This window comes from Lepidochelys kempii, chromosome 3 (genome assembly GCF_965140265.1).
Source record: "Lepidochelys kempii isolate rLepKem1 chromosome 3, rLepKem1.hap2, whole genome shotgun sequence".
NCBI lineage: Eukaryota > Metazoa > Chordata > Testudines > Cheloniidae > Lepidochelys > Lepidochelys kempii.
The window spans coordinates 34,117,989-34,141,545 of NC_133258.1; positions in this window are offsets into that span (position 1 = coordinate 34,117,989).

The following is a 23,557-nucleotide window of genomic DNA, read 5'->3' on the forward strand; positions in this document are numbered from 1 at the left end:
CCATGGCAAACCAAACAACATGATCATTGTTTCAGCCAGACCCAGTGCCTTTAGGCTTATCCCCTGCTGCCTCTTGGAGCTCTCTGGTCAGAGAAGCAAAAGTGAGGGGAAATGTATAGTCTGACTGCTTTATTTTCCCTCACCCACTCATCCCTGAGTAACTCAATTGTGATGATTAGGGGTGCTACTTTGTTAGGGCAGTTTTTAGGAAAAGTCACACATGGCAGGTGGGATCTTGGTGCAAAAAGGGCAAATGTCATGGAAAAAGAGGGTTTTTAAAAAGTCAGAAACATTAGGCATTCTTTTGAGCTTAAAAGGACCCTCGGGGTTTTTTGTTTTGCATTTACATTTTTAGTGCAATGGGTCATAGCAACAGGAACTGTGACACCTTTATAGACTTGTTATAACATCAGCATGGTGCTTTAGATACTAAAATAAGAGCTGTTGTGGCCAGATTAGATAGTCATTGCACCCAAATTTTCCTCTTTGTAAACTCAAGCTGAGCACAACTTTTCTTTACTTTATTTACTTTGGTGCAAGGAAAAGGGGAAAATTCATGACTTTGCCATGAAGAATTAAAGCTCTTATTATGGCCCCAATCCTACACCCACCTGCTGGGATTATTGTGTTCTCTGGTAGAGGCCTGTAGGGCTCCACTGGTGCTCATGGTAGCAGACCTCATTGCATGATAGGAGCATATGAATCCACAGGCTTAAGAACATAACAGCAATACTGGGTCAGAACAAAGGTCCATCTAGCCCAGTATCCTGTCTTCCAACAGTGGCCAATTCCAGGTGTCCCAGAGGGAATGAACAGAACAGGTCATCATCAAGTGATCCATCCCCTGTCACCCATTCCCAGGTTCTGTCAAACAGAAGCTAGGAATTTCATCCCTGCCCATCCTGGCTAATAGCCATTGATGGACCTATCCTCCATGAATTTATCTAGTTCTTTTTTGAACCCTGTTATAGTCTTGGCCTTCACAACATCCTCTGGCAAAGAGTTCCACAGATTGACTGAGCATTGTGTGAAGAAATACTTCCTTTTGTTTGTTTTAAACCTGCTGCCTATTAATTTCATTTGGTGGCCCCTAGTTCTTATGTTATGGGAAGGAGTAAATAACACTTCCTGATTTACTTTCTCCACACCAGTTGTCATTTTATAGACCTCTACCATATCTCTTTTCCAAGCTGAAAAGTCCCAATATTATTAATCTCTCCTCATATGGCAGCCGTTTCATCCCCCTAATAATTTCTGTTGCCCTTTTCTGAGCCTTTTACAATTCCAATATATCTTTATCTTCTCCTTTGTGTTGCCAGTATTATTGTTGAGCTCTTGCTGTGGATTTACTTTGAATCTAGTAAGATGCTCCCTGATGTTTGTTCAACAGTTTATCATCACGGCCACTGATTCTCACACAAGTTCCAACATCTCAAACTGTGGATATTAAACAAATTAGAAAATTATTGGATCCATGGCTCTTCTTGCTCCCCCTCTACACTGGCATCCCTCACAAAAATGCAGCCTTAATTATAATCTCATTTGTCTTGGTTGCCTTCTCCTTGTTAGTGCAGTTCTCTTTTTGGAGGCACTATATCCAAAACAAGTAAACTGGTATCAAAACCAAAAATGGTTCTAACAATCCTTCAGGTTCAATTCAGGTTCCTTTCAGCCATTCAGTAAAACGGGTGTGGTGGAATGTGATGTTTTCATAGTGATGCACTTTCCAGCAATGTGTGATATACTGGAGGAGGCAGTGGTATCACTTTTATTTAAAGTACAAATATAGAATAAAGTCCTAGGAGCAAATTCTGTTCATTTGCCCTGCTCTAAATACAGAGCTAATGCCTTCTACAGCATTTCTGTGGATTTTCAACTAGAGTAAGTGGTGACACATTTAGGCCTTTAATAATTGTATGTTTATACCTGTAAAGTGTTTATTCCATACCCTGTACCAGTACATTGGACTATATGTCTTCTGCTTACTAATGTACAGAACTGCATTTTCTCTCGTCAAATTCCATTACTTGAACAAAACTGAAACTCTAAAGATGTTCCCAGCCACTCACAAACACAATGAAGAGAGAACTCATTCTCTTTGCACTTGGAAGTGCCTATTAAAGTCTGGGTCATGTGAAGTGTTATACTGTTGGGTTAGGTTTCATGTGAGATACTAAGGGTATGTCTACACTACGAAATTTGGTCAATTTTGTAGAAGTTGCTTTTTAGAAATCGATTTTGTACAGTCAATTGTGTATGTCCCCACTAAGCGCATTAAGTCGGCGGAGTGTTTCCTCACTACCGTGGTTAGCATTGACTTACAGAGCGGTGCACTGTGGGTAGCTATCCCATTGGAATTCTGAGTTAAGCTCCCAGTGCCTGATGGGGCAGAAACATTGTCAGAGGTGGTTTAGGGTACATATCATCACTCACCCCTCCCTGCATGAAAGCAACGGCAGACAACTGTTTCATGCCTTTTTTTCCTGGGTTACCCGTGCAGACGCCATGCCACAGCAAGCATGGAGCCCACTTGGAGATTCAGTCCTGCCTGGAATATCATGCGAGCGGGAGGCTTCTGCCTTAGGCTGCTTTCCCAGCCAGCAGCACCGCATGGTCGCACCTACCCCTTGCTCCCATGGCTCATGAAGCCTGGACAGTCGTAAGGAGTAGTTCAACTACAGGCTGAGCAAGTGCAGAATGGTGGTAGAATGTGCCTTTGGATGTTTAAAAGCTCGCTGGTGCTGTTTGCTGACTAGGTCAGACCTCAGCGCAACCAACATTTCCATTGTTATTGCTGCTTGCTGTGTGCTCCATAATGTCTGTGAGAGTAAGGGGGAGACGTTTATGGTGGGGTGAAAGGTTGAGGGAAATCGCCTGGCTGAAAACTTTGAACAGCCAGACACCAGGGCTATTAGAAGAGCACAGCAATGTGTGCTGCACATCAGAGAGGCTTTGAAAACCAGTTTCATGACTGGCCAGGCTTTGGTGTGACAGTTGTGTATGTTTCTCCTTGATGCAAACCCACCCCCTTTGTTGATTTTAATTCCCTGTAAGCCAGCCACCCTCCCCTCTTCAAAATAAAGTAACCATTGTTTTGAAACCATGCATTCTTTCTTTCTTTCTTTCTTTCTTTCTTTCTTTCTTTCTTTCTTTCTTTCTTTCTTTCTTTCTTTCTTTCTTTCTTTCTTTCTTTCTTCTTAATTAAAAAAAAATGAGATAACAGACAAGGTAGCCTGGGCAGGGTGGGGGAGGAGGGAAGGACAAGCCACATTGCTTATTATAGCCACATTAAAAATCAAACTGCTTGAATGACAGCCTTCTATTGCTTGGGCTATCCTCTGGAGTGGAGTGGCTGGGTGCTTGGGAGCCTCCCCACCTGCGTTCTTGGGCATCTGGGTGAGGAGGCTATGGAACATGGCGGGAGGGGAGGCGGTTATACAGTGGATGCAGCGGGGGTCTGTGCTCTTGTTGGCTTTCCTGCAGCTCCAACAGATGCTTCATCATGTCAGTTTGCTCCCCCATTAGCCTCAATATTGTGTCCTGCCTCCGCTCTCACTTAATTCTTTCCTGGCCTCTGCCACTGAATGCCTCCATGCATTAAGCTGTGCCCTATCAGTGCGGGAGGACTGCATGAGCTCAGAAAACATGTCATCGCTAGTGCATTTTTTTTCGCCTTCTAATCTATGATAACCTCAGGGATGGAGATGATAGGGGAAGCGTAGAAACATACTACACTCTACAATTCTGGGGGGACTGCATGGTCACCTGTGCTGCTGAGTGGTGCTGAGTTCGCTATACTGACCAAACAGGACATGAAATTCAAAAGTTCCCGGGGCTTTTCCTGTGTACCTGGCTAGTGCATCGGAGTTCAAAGTGCAGTCCAGAGTGGTCACAATGGAGCACTCTGGGATAGCTCCCAGAGGCCAATACCACCGATTTGCGTCCACACTACCCCAAATTCAACCCAACAAGGTCGATTTTAGCGCTGCTACTCCTCGTCAGGGAGGAGTACAGAAGTCAATTTTAAGAGCTCTTTAGGTCGACAGAACGGGGTTGGTTGTATGATCAGTCATTTTTAAATCGACCTAATGATGCTAACTTCCACCCCATAGTGTAGACCAGGACTAATATCACCTGTGTGGCATGCAAACATACATTTCAAAACCTTTTTTCCACTGACTTGTATACTTCACCTGAGTAGTTTTATTCCCTTGTGGCCTCCCCCCACCTCCCAAATGTATTGTTCAGTAAAAATGTGAGATTCACATCCCCAGGAGTCTGAATTAGTCAACAAAACAGACAAAAGCTCAGGCACTGGGTGGTGCAAGCTTCCCTGACCTCCTGAGCTGGGGTGGAATGTCCCTGCTCATTCAGAGGTGCAACCTAATGCCCATTAAGTGTAGTGGAAAGTCTCAGATTGACTTGACTGGGAGTTAGATCAACCTTCCAGCCCTTGGCCACTCTACTAGGATGTAGTTGTGGGGTCTGTGGTGTGAACTGACACCACTAAACTTATTTCACTTAGGTCACTAGTCCCCCTCAGCTGCTAATACACACAGGGACTGATTCGCCCCTGGGGCTGAGCTGTACTTGGGCGACTGTCACACTGCTTTTAGCAGCTCACCAATACTGCACTTCTCAACTAAGTGATGGAGTTTGGCTCTGGCAGACCTCCATTCAGCCGTGTACCTACCTCTTTCCCTCCCACAATTTGCCCCTGATGGAAATGGGGGTGGGAGAAAGCTAGTGCTCCAGACAGCCATGTGGGTTCTTTCACCTTATGTACCAGGGGAACTCTCCACTGGCCCTCTCAGGCATCAACATAGTCACTGTGTGGCACTGGAGTCTGAATGGCACAAAGTGGGTGTAGCAGACTGGAGAATCCAGCCCATTATCAATAGCTACCAGTGGTGGGTTACTGCACAGGCCCCATGCCCAGGGGCCCCAGCCAATTTGGTGGCCCCCTCAGGATTGCTAGCACTCTGGCCTTGCTCCTCCTCTTCTCCCTGAGGCCTTGCCCCCAGACAGTCCGGAAGCCAGAGCCCGACTGGTGGTGTGCATATTTCTGCCCCACACGGAGCTGGCCTGAGCCCTCCTTTTTCCCCCACATGGGGCTTGCCCAAGCCCTGCCACTCCTCTCTCCTAGCCCTAGAGTGACCAGGTGTCCAGTTTTCGACCAGAACACTTGGTCGAAAAGGGACCCTGGTGGCTCCGGTCAGCACCACCAACCAGTCCATTAAAAGTCTGGTTGATGGTGCTGCAGAGCCAAGGCAAGCTAGTCCCTAACTGTCCTGGCATGGTGCTGCGCCCTGGAAGCGGCCAACACATCTGGCAACTAAGCAGGGGGACCCACAGGGCTCTGCGTGCTGCCCCTGCTCTGAGCACCAGCTCTGCACTCCCTCTGGCAAGTTCCCGGCCAATGGGAGCTGCGCGGGAGGGGCGGGGGGGGGGGCGGGGGCAGTGTCTGCAGGCAAAAGCCTGCCCTGCGTAGGAGCCAGACCTGCTGGCCGCTTCTGGGGCACAGCATGGTGCCTCAGGACAGTTAGGGACTAGCCTGCCTTGGCTCTGCAGTGCCACCTGAGGTAAGTCCATGCCCCTGCCCCAGCCCTGAGCCCCCTCCTGTACCCCAAACCCCTCATCCATGACCCCAGCCCAGAGCCCCTAGCCCCTCCTGCACCCCAACCCCCATCCCTGAGCCCCCTCCCACACCCCAGAGCCTGCATCCCCAGCCCAGAGCCCCCTCCCACACCCTGAACCCCTCTTCCCCAGCCCCACCCCAGAGCCCTCACTCCCTCCTACATCCCAACCCCCTGCCTCAACCCGCAGCCCCTACCCTGACTCCAAATCCCTTGCTCCCACCGCTTAGCATGGAGCCCCCTCCTGCACCCCAAGCGCCTCATCCCCTGCCCCAGAGCCAGCACCCCCCATCCCAGAGCCCTCACCCCTCCCACACCCCAACCTCCTGCCTCAACCCACAGGCCCCAGCCTGGAGCCTCCTCCTGCACCCCAAACTCCAGCCCCACCCCAGAGCCAGCATCACCACCCGGAGCCCTCATTTCTCCCAAACCCCTGTCCCAGCCCAAAGCCCCCTCCTGCACACTGGACACACTGGACCTCATTTCTGGCCCCACTGTGGAGCCCACACCCCCATTTAGAGCCTTCATCCTCTCCCGTACTCCTGCCCCAGCCCATTGATAGTGAGTGAGGGTGGGGGAGATTGAGCCACCGAGGGAGGGGGAATGTAGTGAGTGGGGGGTGGAGCCTTGGGGAAGGGGGCAGGGCATCACAGAAGGAGTGGGGCCAGGGTGTTTGGTTTTGTGCCAATATAAAGATGTCAACCATACCAGCCCCTTTTTGGCAAAACTGGGCATTTATCCTGTTTGCTTTTGCCAATTGATGATCAGTTGGCAAGAGCAAATGGGACAAAAGAGCCAGGACATCTGGGGTAGGGTTTAAAAAGGGGACTGTCCTGCCCAAAATGGGATGTATGGTCACCCTAGGCTGTAGTAAGAGCCACCCAGGGAGCCTGGGCTACTATGTGGAGCCCCAGACCCTCCACCTGCCCTCAGTGTGGTGTTGGGGTACCTGAGAGCAGCCCCTAGCCCATGTCCCTTCCCTCCATGGTGCACCGCACAGGGCAGGTGGAAAGTCCAAGTAAGGTTGCCAATTTTGGTTGGATGAATTCCTGAAGATTATTAATTAAAGATTATCTTTAATTCCTGGAGACTCCAGAGCAATCCTGGAGGGGTGGCAACCCTAAGTCCAGGTCTCCCCACAGCAGCCTGGGCTCCCTGCACAGCTCTTACCACAGCCTGGCTTCTGGCCTATACAGAGGGTGGGCCCTCAGGGAAGGGGAGAAGCATGGGGTGGGCCCTGTGGCAGGGGGTGGGGTGAGGGCCCAAATGTTCTTTGTTCCCAGAGCCCCAATAAATCATCTGCCTCTGCTAGATACTGACCTATAACTTGGAGGTGAAATGCTCTAAACTCAGTTACCAAATCTGGCTTTAATTAAAATCTAAATTAGGAAAAGTTTACAAACTGTGCTTATCTTTATTATGTATATGGAAAACAGTAAATCTTAAATTGAAGTTTCTGCTTTTTAAAATGGACGAGGCAAGAGTGCTAAGAAAATGCCTGAGTAATAACACAGAGCCTAATTGTCACCTCCTCCCCAAAAACCTCTAGGCAAGGAAATGAGCTGCTGGAAACTCAGCAAAGCAAAGCTCATGGAGTTTCTTTTCCAGTCTCCCTTCCAGGGTGGAGGGATTTAAAATTCACCCTTTGTGGAAGAGGCAAAGCACAGAAAACCAATGTAGCCTCAAGCTCTGGGGGGAAAGCTAGACTGTATTCAGAAACCCACATTCATAGAATGTATTCAGCAGCTGCTCCCCAGCTCCATCCCTCCTGGCCCAGGTGGTCTCAGCCCCAAAGTATGCCTCTGGACAGGCTTCTCTGGGCTTCAAGAGAGGACAGAGCATGCTGTGGAGCCATTGCCTTCCCCATTCTGCACTGCCTGACCTGTTTTCTTCTCCGACATGCTGTAAACAGAGGGGAGCACTGGTACATCTTTATTGCTTTCCTTCGAAGTATCCGTTTGGTGTTGACTTTGTATAACAATTGATGTAGCAAACCAGAAGAGAGAGTACCACTTTCCAAAAGCTAAATGCCTGGGCACCACAAACGCATGCTCAACAAGCTGTGAATTGTGGCACTAATGACGCCGAACTATGGCCATGATTCTCAAATGCTGGTGCTAGAAGGCCTGGAGTCTGAGAGGTGAGTTTATAGCACTTATAAATTACAGTAGCAGGTATGCCGGCCATAGCAAGATTCCTAGAGGAAACTCCTTAGAATGCAGCTTACTTAGGGAGAAATTCACTGCACCTTCATTTAACCTGCCTAATTGTTCTTAATGTGGGCGGAGTGCATGGAGGTACCAAATTCAACCTTGAAGTAAGGCTCAGAACTACAGGGCACCTCCTACCACAACTGCACAGTCACTTTCTCTGTGTAGAGTCTGGAATAGTAGCTTTAGCCCTTCTTTGCCACTTATGGGAGACATTAGGGACACCGATGAGCTGTAGCTCACAAAAGCTTATGCTCAAATAAATTGGTTAGTCTCTAAGGTGCCACAAGTCCTCCTTTTCTTTTTGTGCATACAGACTAACACGGCTGCTACTCTGAAACCTGTCATTAGGGACACTGTAGCTGTGGCTTTTGCTGCTCTTCTTTCAGCTCTTCTAATGTAATCACTCTCTCTACAGCACAGACGTCCCTCTGCTATTGACTTCCTCCCATTCAGCTCCACTGCAGGGTACAGTGGTTTAGCATGAGCTCTTTGCACCAGCTTCACTCTTAATGAAACGGAGTACTTGTGGCACCTTAGAGACTAACCAATTTATTTGAGCATAAGCTCAAATCCGATGAAGTGAGCTGTAGCTCACGAAAGCTTATGCTCAAATAAATTGGTTAGTCTCTAAGGTGCCACAAGTACTCCTTTTCTTTTTGCGAATACAGACTAACACGGCTGCTACTCTGAAACCTACTCTTAATGAATGCATTTGTGCCTACAGTTAGAGACACTGCTGGGCTTGCACTGAATCTCCTTTTTAAAAAATCCAACGTAATAGAAGCTTCATTTCAGGACACACAACAAAGGCAAAGAGGATTTTAAAAACAAAATTCATTCCAATATGTTACACAGCTTTAAATGCAGGATACCTGCAAAACCTGAACTGACTGTATGCTAAAAGCATCATGTATTTCTTATCCCTTTGGGGATGATTTTTCTTTTATACATGAGATGGACTGTATTACAAACAGCTTGTTAAATGTGTGACAGATCGGCTAGAAACTATGGTTCCTGTACTCAGCAGGCCTGCACATTTGCTAATAAACTGACTACATATACAAACAGTCTGTCCCAGGGTTTAAGTTCCTATTACACTGGTTCATGTTTCAACATGCAGCCACTCTGTAGTTTGTGCTTTCAGCAGAACAAGTAAGTGAATGCATATGCATTACAATTCCAGACATCATTCCATACCAGATGTGGTGCCTTTATTTTTAGTACTGCAGGAGTGTCTGCTGACCCTTTCTCACCCCATGTCTAATGAAAGATTGACTGCTCTGGGTTTTCTTATGGTAAATTATATATTAGAGGACAGTGAATTTAAAAATTAATTCAAGATTAATTTAAGGATGACTGCACATGGAATTATTTGGCCAACAGAAGAAAAATGAAAATTTCACTACAAAGAGAAAAAATTGTAGAAGTGTCAAATTTTAATCCAATTTCCTATGAAGAATTATCATGTCCCGAGACCCTTCTCAGAACCACAATTAATCATTCAGAGTGATTCCCCCTTTCCACTTGCTATTCAAGCTCCTCACAAGCCAAAGCACCATTCCTGCTCTTCAGTAAAATAAATTAGCACTGTACCAAACTGCTCCAAATGCTTGAAAACATAATGGCTGAAACATACATTTAGGTGAAAGAAAAACCAGCCATTGCATGGACTAAAAAAAAAAAAGGGGGTGGGAGGCAAGGACAAGAAGTAGCAACCACGTCTAACCAGATTTAAAGGCTTTATGAAAGGCTGTAACTTTTTTTTAGGCAAATGAGAAATGAATCAAAAGCTAGAAAATCGATCTTTCATTTAAGGCTCACTCTTAGGTTTTAGTGGTAGTGTTAGATATAATACAGGCACTTCTGCTTTGCTAAATCAAAAGAAAATACAAAGGCAACTAAATTTTATCCTCTTCATATACCTGACGTGTTTTTTTTTAATATTAATTAAAATAGGAGGCAAATACTCTGAGAACCAGACAAAGAAGATGGACTCACAGATCATCTTTACAGATAACGATACAAATATTGTAAATATGGAATAAATAGTTAATTTAAACTAGATGTAACATGCTGTATAAAGGCTGCACACAATAAAAACACACCAATCATTATAATGTCTTGGAATATTACTAGTTTTATTCCCTCTCAATCTGTATCTTTTACTATTTCAAGTATTTTTATTGTGTGTAGTTAGTCTTCTTTACTGGCTATAGCTTGTATGGAGTGTGGAGAGAGAGACAGAATACATCATATTGTTTAACCAGCAGAATAACCTCAAAAAAGGGTTTTATTTTCCCCTCTATTGTTATATCCACAGTTTGTCTTATCAATTCCTTATACTTAACAGTGACTATTTTTTTTCCAAGCAGTGAATGTGCAATATAGAGAATAAAACTACATGCAAATGGAACTCAAATGTGCTTTCCATTGTAGAACATAGAAAATTTAAAGGCCTATCTACATATATAGAATTTGCTAAAGACAAATTATCTGGGCAGCCATGGATAGAGGATAAAAATTGTCAAATCCAGGGTTGCAGTCTGCAGGAGCAGAGCAGCTAATCTGCATAAGCTCTCCCTACCTCCCTGTCCATTTTGTACCTCTCTCTGGCTTGTTCCCTTATTAAAGAAGACAACATTTTAAAAGGGACTCTTGCAGGTTGGCTGATTTCTTGCTGAATCAGCCAGCTTGCTACTGAATCAATTTCTACAGCTTCCACCTCATGAAAGCTAGAAAATGTTTTTAATTGAACATTCTCTTAATTTCCAGAATTTGCTAGAGCAGAGAGATAGCAGAGAAGATAAAAGGCTGAGAAAGGAAACAAATGCACTTTATGCTATACTAATATAATGAGGTGAACTTATGTTCCAGAAAGGCCTGGTCATTTAAAATACATACACAGTATTTACCAGAGAATAATGCATATATCAGAGTATATATAATCGATGCATCAATACAATAATAATTATATAATCCAAGTGGAATTTTACAATTTGGGATTTATTGAAATGCATATTGCGATACTCTGCAGCATGCTGAAAGTGCATGCTTAACAGGAACAGGCCTGAGGAAATCATTTTTTGTGATCGGACCCTAATGAATCCTGAAATTGCTCTGGTGATAAAGTTACTAGCTTTCCAACTGAGTGAAGATCTGAAGTAAATGTCCTCATTTTACTGGCAAGACAGAAGTAATTTTGGTAACTTAATTTTAATTGAATTTTTCATATTCTGTGCAGTTCTCTAAGTGCCATTAAATTAAATTACAGAAAAAGTCCTGTTTGAATTTTATAAATAAAGACTGTGATCCTAAGTCTTCCCTGAGGCAGTGAAAGGTACAGGAAGGCTGTCATCACTAGCCTTTAGGTACCTGTATTACTGACAAGAGCACGCGCCAAAAACTAGGGAAAGCAATTTTTCTTCATGAAAATTGAACTTCAGGAATGTTTTAAAGGGTAGCGCAAAACAAAAAGTACTACATCGTAGTATAGGAATCTTACAGTTTGGTTTTGGTGTCTGTGGTACATTTTGAGTCTGTGTTCTTTGGTGAAACCACAGATATTCATTTTGGAATGTGATGACCTTAGCAAACTACTCCGGAAAGAAAAATTAATTAGTACATAGCCAGACTTCTCAAATTAACCACATCTGAAATGATGTATTTGAAACGCATCATCATCAAATGAGGTGAGCTCAGGGCTCGGCACCGGGAACTCCTGTGTTCTAAACCCACTGCTGCCACTGACTCACTCTCGGCACGTCTACATTGCAGTTGGGAGAGTGCTTCTCTGCTCGGGCAAACAGACACATGCTAACTTTGCTTGAGCTAGCTAGTGGAGTTGGGGGGGCAGCAAAGGCGGTGGCTCAGGCTAGCCATCTGTGTATGTACCGAGGGGGTTCAGGTGGGTTTGTACTTCAGGTGACTATCCTGAGCCGCTGCCCCCGGCTACACTGAGATTTTTAACACAGTAGCTTAAGCAAAGCTAGTGTGTGTCTGTTTACCAAGCTAAGGAGCATGTTCCTAGCTGCAGTGTAGATGTACCCTGTGTGGCCTTGGGAAAGTTTTCAATATGGGGATAATGATTACTGCCCTCTTGGCTGAATTGTTTTGTTTGCCTTTTTAGCTCTTAGACTTTATGGCAGAAAGAACCATGGTGATCGTCTAGTCTGACCTTCTGTACCTTGTATGCCACAGACCCTCAACTACCCCTCCTGTAATAGACCCATAAACTCTGAGTTACGGAAGTCCTCAAATCATGATTTAAAGACTTTAAAAGTTAGAGAATCCATCATTTATTCTAATTTAAATCTGAAAGTGGCCCATGCCCCATGCTGCAGAGGAAGGCGAAAAACACCCAGGGTCTCTGCCAATCTACTGTTCCACAGCATGCAGGCAGCTCTGGGAGGGATGAGGAGGAGTTGATCAATGTGGGCTGCAGGTGTGGCGGAGGGAAGGGAGCTTGGCTGCTGGTGGGTGCTAAGCATCTGCTAATTTTTCTTCCTGAACCACCTATGGACTTGGTGCCTATGATAGAGAGCAATCATATCTCCCCTCGGCCTTCTTTTGGTTAGGCTCAACAGGGCAAGCTTTGAGTGTGTCCTAACATAAGGTAGGTTTTTCACTCCTCTGCTCATGCTAGCAGCCCTTCTCTGTACTTCTTGCAGTTTGAATTCATCTTTCTTAACATGGGAGATCAGAATTGCACAGAGTATTCCAGATGAGATCTCACCAGTGCCTTGTATAAGGGTACTAATATTTCCCTATCTCTATTGGAAATACCTCACCTGATGCATCCTAGGATTGCACTAGCCTTTTTTCATGTCTGCAGCACGTTGGTGGGTCATGGTGATCCTGTGATCAACCAATACACCCAGGTCTTTCTGCTCCTCTGGTACTTCCAACTGATAAATCCCCAGCGTATAGCAAAAATTCTTGTTGTTAGTCCCTAAGTGCATGACTCTGCACTTTTAAATTTCACCGCATTTCTATTACTCCAGTTTTCAAGGTCATCCAGATCTTCTTATATGATATTGCGCTCCTCCTCTGTATTGGCAATACCTCCCAACTTTGTGTCATCTGCAAATTCCATGAGCACACTCCCACTTTTTGTGCCAAGGCCATTAGTAAAAATGTTAAATAAAACTGGTCCCAAGATTGATCCCTGAGGAACTCCACTAGTAACCTCCCTTAGGTTCTATTTCAAAATGTAAACTGTGTGTGGCAAGGACAGTGTCTTTTTCATGTTTTATGAGTAAGTTTTGGAAGGGATATGAACTCTCAAATTTCAGATGACAAGCCAGCCTCTGACTACTGGGGGTTAGGAGAAAACTTTACTTAGGGGCAGGTTATTCCATAACTGACTACTGCAAGGCTTTTTCCTCTGAAGCAGCTGGTACTGGCCACTTTTGGAGGCAGGATACTGGACTAGATGGATCACTTGTATGATCCATTGTGGCAATTCCTAGGCTCCTATACACTGCCAAGCACACTGCTGGCAGTCTGTAACAATAACACCATTACTGAGAGGAATCTGACTAATGAGTTCAGTTAAAGAATCAAAATTTGGGGAGCTGCTGTACTGCCACATGCCCAACACATGCCAAATTAAAGGATTTATAAGAATAATTTTAACTGCACTGGAATACTTTACCAGATTTTCAGCATTATACATGACTCACATTCTAATGTGATTTTTGGTGATGGGAAACAGTGAGATCATAGTTGCACAAAGTAAAGCTCAGAAAGAAAGGTGATATATAATTAATAGAACTGAGGTAGGAATGGGAGGAAGGAAAGAGAGTTTGACTAAGGGAGTGCAGGATGGAAAGTGATGGATGACACTGAATTACATACATCACCAGCAGGGAGGTAGGAGAAAGAGGGAAGCTTGATGCAATAATCCAGGAAGAATGCAATGGATCTGACATTTGCACAAGTAACAGTGTCTTGGAATTAGACACACCAGCTATCAATCCATGAGGAGCCAGATTCAGAGATCTACTAAGCATGCACAACTTCCACTGATATGAATGGGAATTTAGAGGATCCGATCACCCAAAAGATTTAGCCCTATATTATCAGCAGCAGTTCTAGCTTCAGTTTTCCTAGTGGTCTGCTGATGGAGGAGATGAGATGCTTTAGTCCTTAGGTTAGAATATTGTGATCCCAGATGGCTGAAGCAATGCCAGCTGGTAGCACTTGGATTGAGAGTTCAATCTGATGAAACATAGCTAGACAGCTGGTATCAGATGCTGGAGAATTGTAAGTTTCAGGGCATTTGTTGTTGTTGGAGCTCTGACAGTCTTTCAAAGAAACAAAGGTAAATTTTAATGAAAGAATTAGTGGATGATCCCATTTACACTTGGAGGGAGAAGTCAGTGGAACTACTCTGATTTACTCCAGCTGAGGATCTGGCCCACAGTTTCTAAGGGCCTGTGTACACTACAATACATACAACTGAATAAGGGGCTCATATTATAATTTGTAGTACAGGTGGGATTTCAGCCATGTTGCAAAGCCAAGCTATTATCTTGGACATGCTAGGCCTTTAGCTCTCTTGCAGAACACTGTTATGGACCCAGCCACATTACCAACTGTTCTTGAAGGTCCTCTGAGTTGCCAGTGGTTGTAGCATAGATGGGACCTACAGTAGCCAGCAACAGAACTTTATAGTGATTTATAGATTAAAACCAGCTCCTTGAATTGCACCCAGAAATAAACTGGAAGCCACGTGAGATCAGGAAGCCCATGCATCATATACGCCGTGTGAATAAATCTGCCTAGTAAATAGGTGACTGTGTAACGCTGACAGACCCCTGTCATCGGCAGGTAGGATTGGACCGGGTATCTCTGGAGCTTAGGGCATGAGCCTCTACTGCATGAGCTAAAAGCCAAACGGCTGTAAGCTAAGGCTATAGAGAAGACTCATTTTCTCTCTCTCTCTCATTTTCTCTCTCTCTCTAATGGTACGTCTTCACTACCCACCGGCTCGGCGGGTAGTGATCTATCTATTGGGGATCGATTTATTGCATCTCGTCTAGACACGATAAATTGATCCCCGAATTGATGCCTGTACTTCACCTTGGCAGGAGGAGTAAGCGGAGTCGATGGGGAAGCCGCCGTGGTCGACTCACCGCCGTGAGGACGGCCAGGTAACTCAAAATAAGATACTTCAACTTCTTAGTATCTTAGTTCGACATCCCCCCTAGTGTAGCCCAGGCCTAAGTGGTCTCGGTGCCACTAGATGGGATAGAACACCACACCCAGAAGGTGTGTGGGTTACAACTGCATTCTGCAATGGCTGAATTCCAAGTGGTCTTCAAGTGTAGCATCAGGTAACATCTATTTCAGGGAAATAAAGTGGTAACAAATATATATGTAATGGAGACATCCTTCTCTCCCACTTTCCTCCTATTGTTTGTCACACTCACCTGCTGAGTCTTACTTCAAGTTAGACTAAGATCTTCAGGGCAGGACAGGTGTCAGCCCAGCTGACCCCTGGTCTTTACTAGGGCCTTTGTGGGCTACCTCAATACAAATATATAATGATTCAGCGTCACTTTTGTTCACTTTAAGAAATAAAATGTTTTTATTTTAGCATGATTAGAACAGGAAGCTGTTTTGCTTCTTTCCCCAATTGTCCTAATCATCATGATCAAAATTAGAATAACTGTATATCCAAATAATTCATTTATGGAAACGGTATATGAAAACCTTCAAAACAGAGGTGCTGCTGTATTAGATGCAATTAAAATAGCTGTCATTTTTCTTACCAGTGCTTGGAAATGGGCATCAAGCTGCTTCCTGGAAAGGTGACAGTAAAATATGTCATTGACTAGCACTTTTAGCAGGTGTATATTTCCCAAAATATGAAATGAATGAGGTGAAAAGGAAAGCAAAGGGCTAAGCAGAAGTAGCAGAAACCAGTGTCCATGTTCTGTATTGCTAATAGTCTCAGCAATGCAACACACAAAGGACCCAGGAATGCTCACTTTAACCTCAGAATTGGATGGCATTCATGGCACATTGGAAATGCATTACCAGAGAAAACAGCAGACTGCAAGCAACAGCAGGAAATTCAGCTTGGGTAGATTTATGAGCAGTGGTGTCCAGAAACCTAGGGAGAAGCCTCTTAAAAGTGCACAGTTGTATTAGAAGCGTTAGAAGAAGCTTACCCCTCCCTCTTTCTCAGCATGGGCACTCTGGCCAGGTGTGAGGGTGCTCTGCTGTTCTCGCCTTGATTTATTTCTTTGATAGAAAATAATTAACAGGATGATCCTCAAGAGTCCTTGGAAATTCCATTAACTCTAAAAATTGGGCATATTGATAAGTCAGTGATTATTTTGAAATGAACTTGGGGAAAAAAAGAAAAAAACCTTGTAGAATAGGCTTGTTTAATGTGCAGTGATTTTAAAGTTTAGGTAATATTTCAAATGTATCAAAATACAGTATAAAGACCACAGGTTAATTATACTGGTATGGCAGTAGGAACCACATTATTCTAATTCTCCTGGAAAGCATTGTGGAGCATATGGAGTGAATGAAAGGCCTGTATGTGTGTGTAACAGGTTCTGTATGAGGATAAGGTGAAGGAGCAAGAGATCTCTTGTGTGTAAAAGGCACTAAATAAGGGGAAGAAAATGATTTAACTACTGATGGAACTGACTTGTATATAGCAACAAATTCAAGGTACCCTGTACATTAACCAGTAACATACACTAAATTCACTGTTTGTCATGATTTATCCTCATTTCATGCCAAAGATTACTGTAGTAAATGCTACTGCAAATATTCTATAAAACATATGCTTGAGGAGAGTTTACCATTTATAGACATGCGAGAGTCACAATGAACTGGATATTTTGTGTCATGCAGAATCACTAGATATACAGAATCACTAGATATGTATTAAATTGCCTCTCTGCTACTGGATTTCTCTTTCTAGCTGCTCATGGCTCTGTTTGCTCTGCAAGTGGCTTTCAGGGCTGCTCCTCATGTGCCATGGAACCATCCATGAGGATTCTCCAGGAGATCTGTGATTAGGGGATCTCTTGGAGAAGCCATGGTACCCACAAGGGTGGCAGAGATCTGGAGGACGGTGGAGGTAAAGGGCCTCTGTTCAAATGCTCCTCACCTCCAGAGGTTCCTCTTCTGGTCTAGGAGGGCTGAACATCCTATCTCTCTTTTAAGGGGAAAACTGCTCCCCAACCCAGAAAGTATAAGTAGATTAAACCACTTAAATTGAGACTTGACTATTGTCAAGCAGATTGGAGCACTTATTTTGAAAAGCTGAACACTATCAATAAATTTGAATGAATGCAGAGTAAATTAAATTGAAAGTAGCATAGGTCTGTGGGTGCAGCCCTGGACTAACATACAAGAGACCTGAGTTCTAGTCGCAGCTGCATGCACTCAATGAGGAAGAGATCCTGTGCAAAAAATATTATGTAATTAAAAACTGTCTTGTAATCCATATGCACAAGGGGGCTGAATTAACGTTGCATGGACAGTCCTAATTCTGGAATGTCCTCCCTTTTGAGTGCTTGAGTTTGCAACATTAGCATTCTTTTAACATAATTTTTGTGTGTATTTCAATAAATAAATGATATGTGGGGAAATGTTAGTCAAGCTTTTTAGATCACCTCTGCCAGTCCTGACCTATCATGCCTAACTGCTAGCATTTATTGTACATTTGGGACGATATGTTCAGCCAGGCTCCTTTTTTGTGTTTGCATTTCTTTGTACCTCTAGTGAATGGTGGGTGCTGAGATTAAGACTTTTACTGATAATCACTTGATTTGTGGCCTTTTCATGTATAATCAAATCAGGACTTGATCGTCGCCCTTTAGAGCTCAAACGCTAGTATACTAACTCATTGCACCGCTTATTGTAACCTGTGGAGAACTTTCTGGGATGTTTGCCTGTAGTTAACTTTATCCCACAAAAACAAAGAATAAGAAATGAAAGTGACTTATGAGGGTGTACAAAGTAGGAAAGCTATTTTCAACAGTTTCTGTGAGCTGCTTTAAGGCTGTAAGCTACATGCTTTCCAGGAGGCCTAAAAAGGTCATTTTGTGTTCCAAAACCAAGGATGCACTTTGTGGCTAGTAATTCTTGTCTTGATATTTCTAGTCATAAAATCAATCTGCTTCCTTCACATGAGCAATGTGTTTGCTTTTAAAAGGGCACTTTAAAATAATTTAAAATAATGGGCCAGATAATAGGCCCTGCCCTGGCTCCTAGATGTTAATGTGTCCATAAAAGAGCCGCAGCGGCCTGAGGGAAGAATTCCAAGAGCACAGAACCTGTGCAGGAGCAGCATACACAATCCTATACTAGCCCCTTTATGTCCCCCTATATAGGGTTTGTGGTAAGGTGGAACCAGAGGAGGGAGTAGCTGCGGAACTGAATTCTATAGCCATTCTGTGCTGCAGAGCACAGGCTGTAGAAGTTGCTATACGTTCAGAGTAGCCTGGGGGTTTTTCTTACTCACCCTTTTCTCTCTGCCATTGAGGCCAACCTCACAGCTCCTTCTTTGTTTCCTTCTCCCTCTTTCATCTTTTTGACTTCTGTGCTGTGCTGTCCCCTATGTACGGAACAGCTTCATAATGCCCGCGCACTAGCCCCTCCATCCTTCTAATTCACTTCTTTGAGGCAGACACACACTCACCCAGGGATCAACTGTCTTTTCCATCCCGCTATTATGTAAGAACAGACTTTGAGGGATAACTTTTAAAAGAGCATATTTTAATTTACTTTAATATTTTATCACCAATTTGTAGCTCTTTCATTGCAGGTTGGCTTTCTTCTAGACTGTCACTTCTACTAGGCAAGGACTGTCTTTTCATTAATATCTGGTACACTGCCAGGTACACCACTGGTGCTTAGTAAATGATAAGTAATAATACATTACTGGCTGCAACCACTTAGAATGAAGACCTGGATAGATTTTGAGGAATGACAAGAAAATTATGCATTTCTCCTGTAAAGTAAGTATAATATGTTTTCCTGTTCAGTGGCCTTTGTTGGTGAACATTCAATGCTTTAAATTTCTGACTTTTTTTAGGACATCTTTAGCAAGTTGTGTTGTAATCATCAAACCATATGCCAATTAATTGGGCCAGAACTTCAGTTGGGTATAGCTCTATTGATGTCAAAGTCATTGACGTCTTACCCATCATTGCAACACTAGATAAAAGAACAATATGCATAGTTTTCAGCATATCTTTCAATAATTTGTATTACTGAAGAACAGAACACGAATACAATATTTACAAAAATGATTTAGTTTCTGGTCACTTTAAGAAATGAAATATTTATTACTTTTAGCATGAGTAGACTCAAAAAGCTATTTTACTCCTTTCACCATAGGGTTTGTGCACAGGAAGACTTAGTATTCAGCAAGCCAGGGTATGAAGGTACAGTTCTGTTTTCTGCCATACTGCAGTATGCCAAAACATGCTGTGGAACTTTTAGTGTACACTAGCAGGGTCCACACATACAGTTACCGTGGAACAAGCTAGAGCACTGTAGATGTACATCTAGCTTGCCATGCACTGATGGTGTAGACAAGCCTATAACAATCTAAAGGAGAATAGCTGTGGTATGCTCAAATAATTCATTTACACAAACACACCAGCACAGAAACATGTAGGCACACCTATCTGAGGAGTCTCTGAATCCTTCAGAGGTATCCTGATTAGACAGACCTCTATGTACTCTACGCTGATTTTGAAGGACTGCTAGTCAGCTGATGCAGTGGTGGGTGCCCTCTAGGACTGGACTAAGCTTCCTGGGTCAGAGACTGTTGCAGGGGGTTGGTGGCCTCCATTTTGTGGGCAAGGAGCTGGAGTAGAGAGCTGCTAATCCCCTTTGGGGTGGGGCTGAGGAGAAGCTGTGACCAAGTCCTGTGGCTGAGTTGCCGGGGTGAAGACATAGAATATCAGGGTTGGAAGGGACCCCAGAAGGTCATCTAGTTCAACCCCCTGCTCAAAGCAGGACCAATTCCCAGTTAAATCATCCCAGCCAGGGCTTTGTCAAGCCTGACCTTAAAAACCTCTAAGGAAGGAGATTCTACCACCTCCCTAGGTAACGCATTCCAGTGTTTCACCACCCTCTTAGTGAAAAAGTTTTTCCTAATATCCAATCTAAACCTCCCCCACTGCAACTTGAGACCATTACTCCTCGTTCTGTCATCTGCTACCATTGAGAACAGTCTAGAGCCATCCTCTTTGGAACCCCCTTTCAGGTAGTTGAAAGCAGCTATCAAATCCCCCCTCATTCTTCTCTTCTGCAGGCTAAACAATCCCAGCTCCCTCAGCCTCTCCTCATAACTCATGTGTTCCAGTCCCCTAATCATTTTTGTTGCCCTTCGCTGGACTCTCTCCAATTTATCCACATCCTTCTTGGAGTGTGGGGCCCAAAACTGGACACAGTACTCCAGATGAGGCCTCACCAATGTCGAATAGAGGGGAACGATCACGTCCCTCGATCTGCTCGCTATGCCCCTACTTATACATCCCAAAATGCCATTGGCCTTCTTGGCAACAAGGGCACACTGCTGACTCATATCCAGCTTCTCGTCCACTGTCACCCCTAGGTCCTTTTCCGCAGAACTGCTGCCTAGCCATTCGGTCCCTAGTCTGTAGCTGTGCATTGGGTTCTTCCGTCCCAAGTGCAGGACCCTGCACTTATCCTTATTGAACCTCATCAGATTTCTTTTGGCCCAATCCTCCAATTTGTCTAGGTCTTTCTGTATCCTATCCCTCCCCTCCAGCGTATCTACCACTCCTCCCAGTTTAGTATCATCCGCAAATTTGCTGAGAGTGCAATCCACACCATCCTCCAGATCATTTATGAAGATATTGAACAAAACTGGCCCCAGGACCAACCCTTGGGGTACTCCACTTGATACTGGCTGCCAACTAGATATGGAGCCATTGATCACTACCCGTTGAGCCCGACAATCTAGCCAGCTTTCTACCCACCTTGTAGTGCATTCATCCAGCCCATACTTCCTTAACTTGCTGACAAGAATACTGTGGGAGACCGTGTCAAAAGCTTTGCTAAAGTCAAGAAACAATACATCCACTGCTTTCCCTTCATCCACAGAACCAGTAATCTCATCATAAAAGGCGATTAGATTAGTCAGGCATGACCTTCCCTTGGTGAATCCATGCTGGCTGTTCCTGATCACTTTCCTCTCATGCAAGTGCTTCAGGATTGATTCTTTGAGGACCTGCTCCATGATTTTTCCAGGGACTGAAGTGAGGCTGACTGGCCTGTAGTTCCCAGGATCCTCCTTCTTCCCTTTTTTAAAGATTGGCACTACATTAGCCTTTTTCCAGTCATCCGGGACTTCCCCGGTTCGCCACGAGTTTTCAAAGATAATGGCCAATGGCTCTGCAATCACAGCCGCCAATTCCTTCAGCACTCTCAGATGCAACTCGTCCAGCCCCATGGACTTGTGCACGTCCAGCTTTTCTAAATAGTCCCTAACCACCTCTATCTCCACATATGACCAGGGTTAAGACTACACTATAAATTGACAACTTCTCAGTGCTTAGCCCTAGTTCATGGACTCCTTCTCCACTGTTGGGCAATGGGGCATTGAGAACAGTGGCTGGAGACTGGGTTACAGATAATTGAGGAAAGAGTACCTTACTCCTGGCCTATCTCTGCTTTCACAACTGTTACTACTACCTAGCACTGTGCAACCTAAGTTGGTCACGTTGCAAAATTTCCTTACTCCTTCTTTCAAGTGGACTGCCTTTGCCTTTAGACATAGAGGGCTGGCCTGAACTCCTGCTCACCCGGTGCGCCAACACAAGAGAGGGTCCAGGACTATAAGCTTAAGGGCGAGTGTGCACTCAGGGATGAGGTGGATCTGTATATAACGCCAAGAACATTGGTTAGGTTTATGTTGTAACTTGCTGTTGAAAGCTGTGGCCATTAGCTGAGCCACTGGAACTCCACCTTCTGATCTGATATAGACAACAACTTAATTTATATTAATCTGTTGCATTTTCCATTGTATGTTAGGATAACTTTTAAGTAAATTTGTGTTGGTTTTATTTTGGGTGTTTCTGAATATTATATATAAATTGTTCCGGGAGGCAATTGAGGTAGGCCCACAGGTATATAGAATGCTTATCCAGGTGGAGACTCCGCCAACTATAAATATTCATAGGACTAAGAGAACTACTGCAGGACAGGACCAACAAAGAAAATAACAGAACAACACTAGCCATCACCTTGAGCCCCCAACTAAAACCTCTCCAACGCATCATCAATAATCTACAACCTATCCTGAAGGACGACCCATCACTCTCACAGATCTTGGGAGACAGGCCAGTCCTTACTTACAGACAGCCCCTCAACCTGAAGCAAATACTCAGCAGCAACCACACACCACACAACAGAACCACTAACCTAGGAACCTATCCTTGCAACAGAGCCTGTTACCAACTGTGTCCACATATCTATTCAGGGGACACCATTATAGGGCCTAATCATATCAGCCACACTATCAGAGGCTCGTTCACCTGCACATCTACCAATGTGATATATGCCATCATGTGCCAGCAATGCCCCTCTGCCATGTACATTGGCCAAACTGGACAGTCTCCACATAAAAGAATAAATGGACACAAATCAGACATCAAGAATTATAACATTTAAAAACCAGTCGGAGAACACTTCAATCTCTTTGGTCACTCGATTACAGACCTAAAAGTGGCAATTCTTCAACAAAAAAAGTTCAAAAACAGACTCCAGTGAGAGATTGCTGAATTGGAATTAATTTGCAAACTGTATACAATTAACTTAGATTTGAATAAAGACTGGGAGTGGATGGGTCATTACACAAAGTAAAACTATTTCCCCATGTTTATCCTCTCCCTCCCCCCCGCCCCCAGACGTTCTTGTCAACTGCTGGAAATGGCCCACCTTAATTATCACTACAAAAGGTTCCCCTCCCCTCTCTCCCCCCCCCCCCCCCGCTCTCCTGCTGGTAATAGCTCACCTTACCTGATCACTCTCGTTACAGTGTGTATGATAACACCCATTGTTTCATGTTCTCTGTGTATATAAATCTTCCCACTGTATTTTCCACTGCATGCATCCGATGAAGTGAGCTGTAGCTCAAGAAAGCTTATGTTCAAATAAATTTGTTAGTCTCTAAGTTGCCACAAGGACTCCTTTTCACACTGCAAAGCAGTGACTACGGGATTCTTACCTAATTCCCCATCTCAGCTGGGACCCCCAGAATCTCCATTATCCTTAATGATGTAAAGTGCCTAGGCAATGGGTGGGAGTTGCCTGCTCCTGAGTAACCCAGGAAGGATAGAGGGGTTTCCAATAGTTTAACATGTAAATTAGACTCTGGCACATAATACAGAAAACCTTCTATACATAAGGTGCTCCTGTATTAGAGCAGTTAAAACAGCTGTCATTTTTCTTACCCATTGCCAAGCCCTGGAATCAATCCAGTGCCCAGAAAGGTGGTAGTAATATGCATAATTGACTAGCACTTCTAGCTGGTGCATGTTTCCCTAAGTATGAAACAGATGAGGTGAAACTGAAAGTGAAATGCTAAGCAGAAGTAGCATGTATCAGAAGCCACAACTGAGATCAGAGCCCCCTTTTGCTGGGCAGTGTTCAAACGTATAATGAGACTGCCCCCACCCTAAAGAACTAACACTGTAA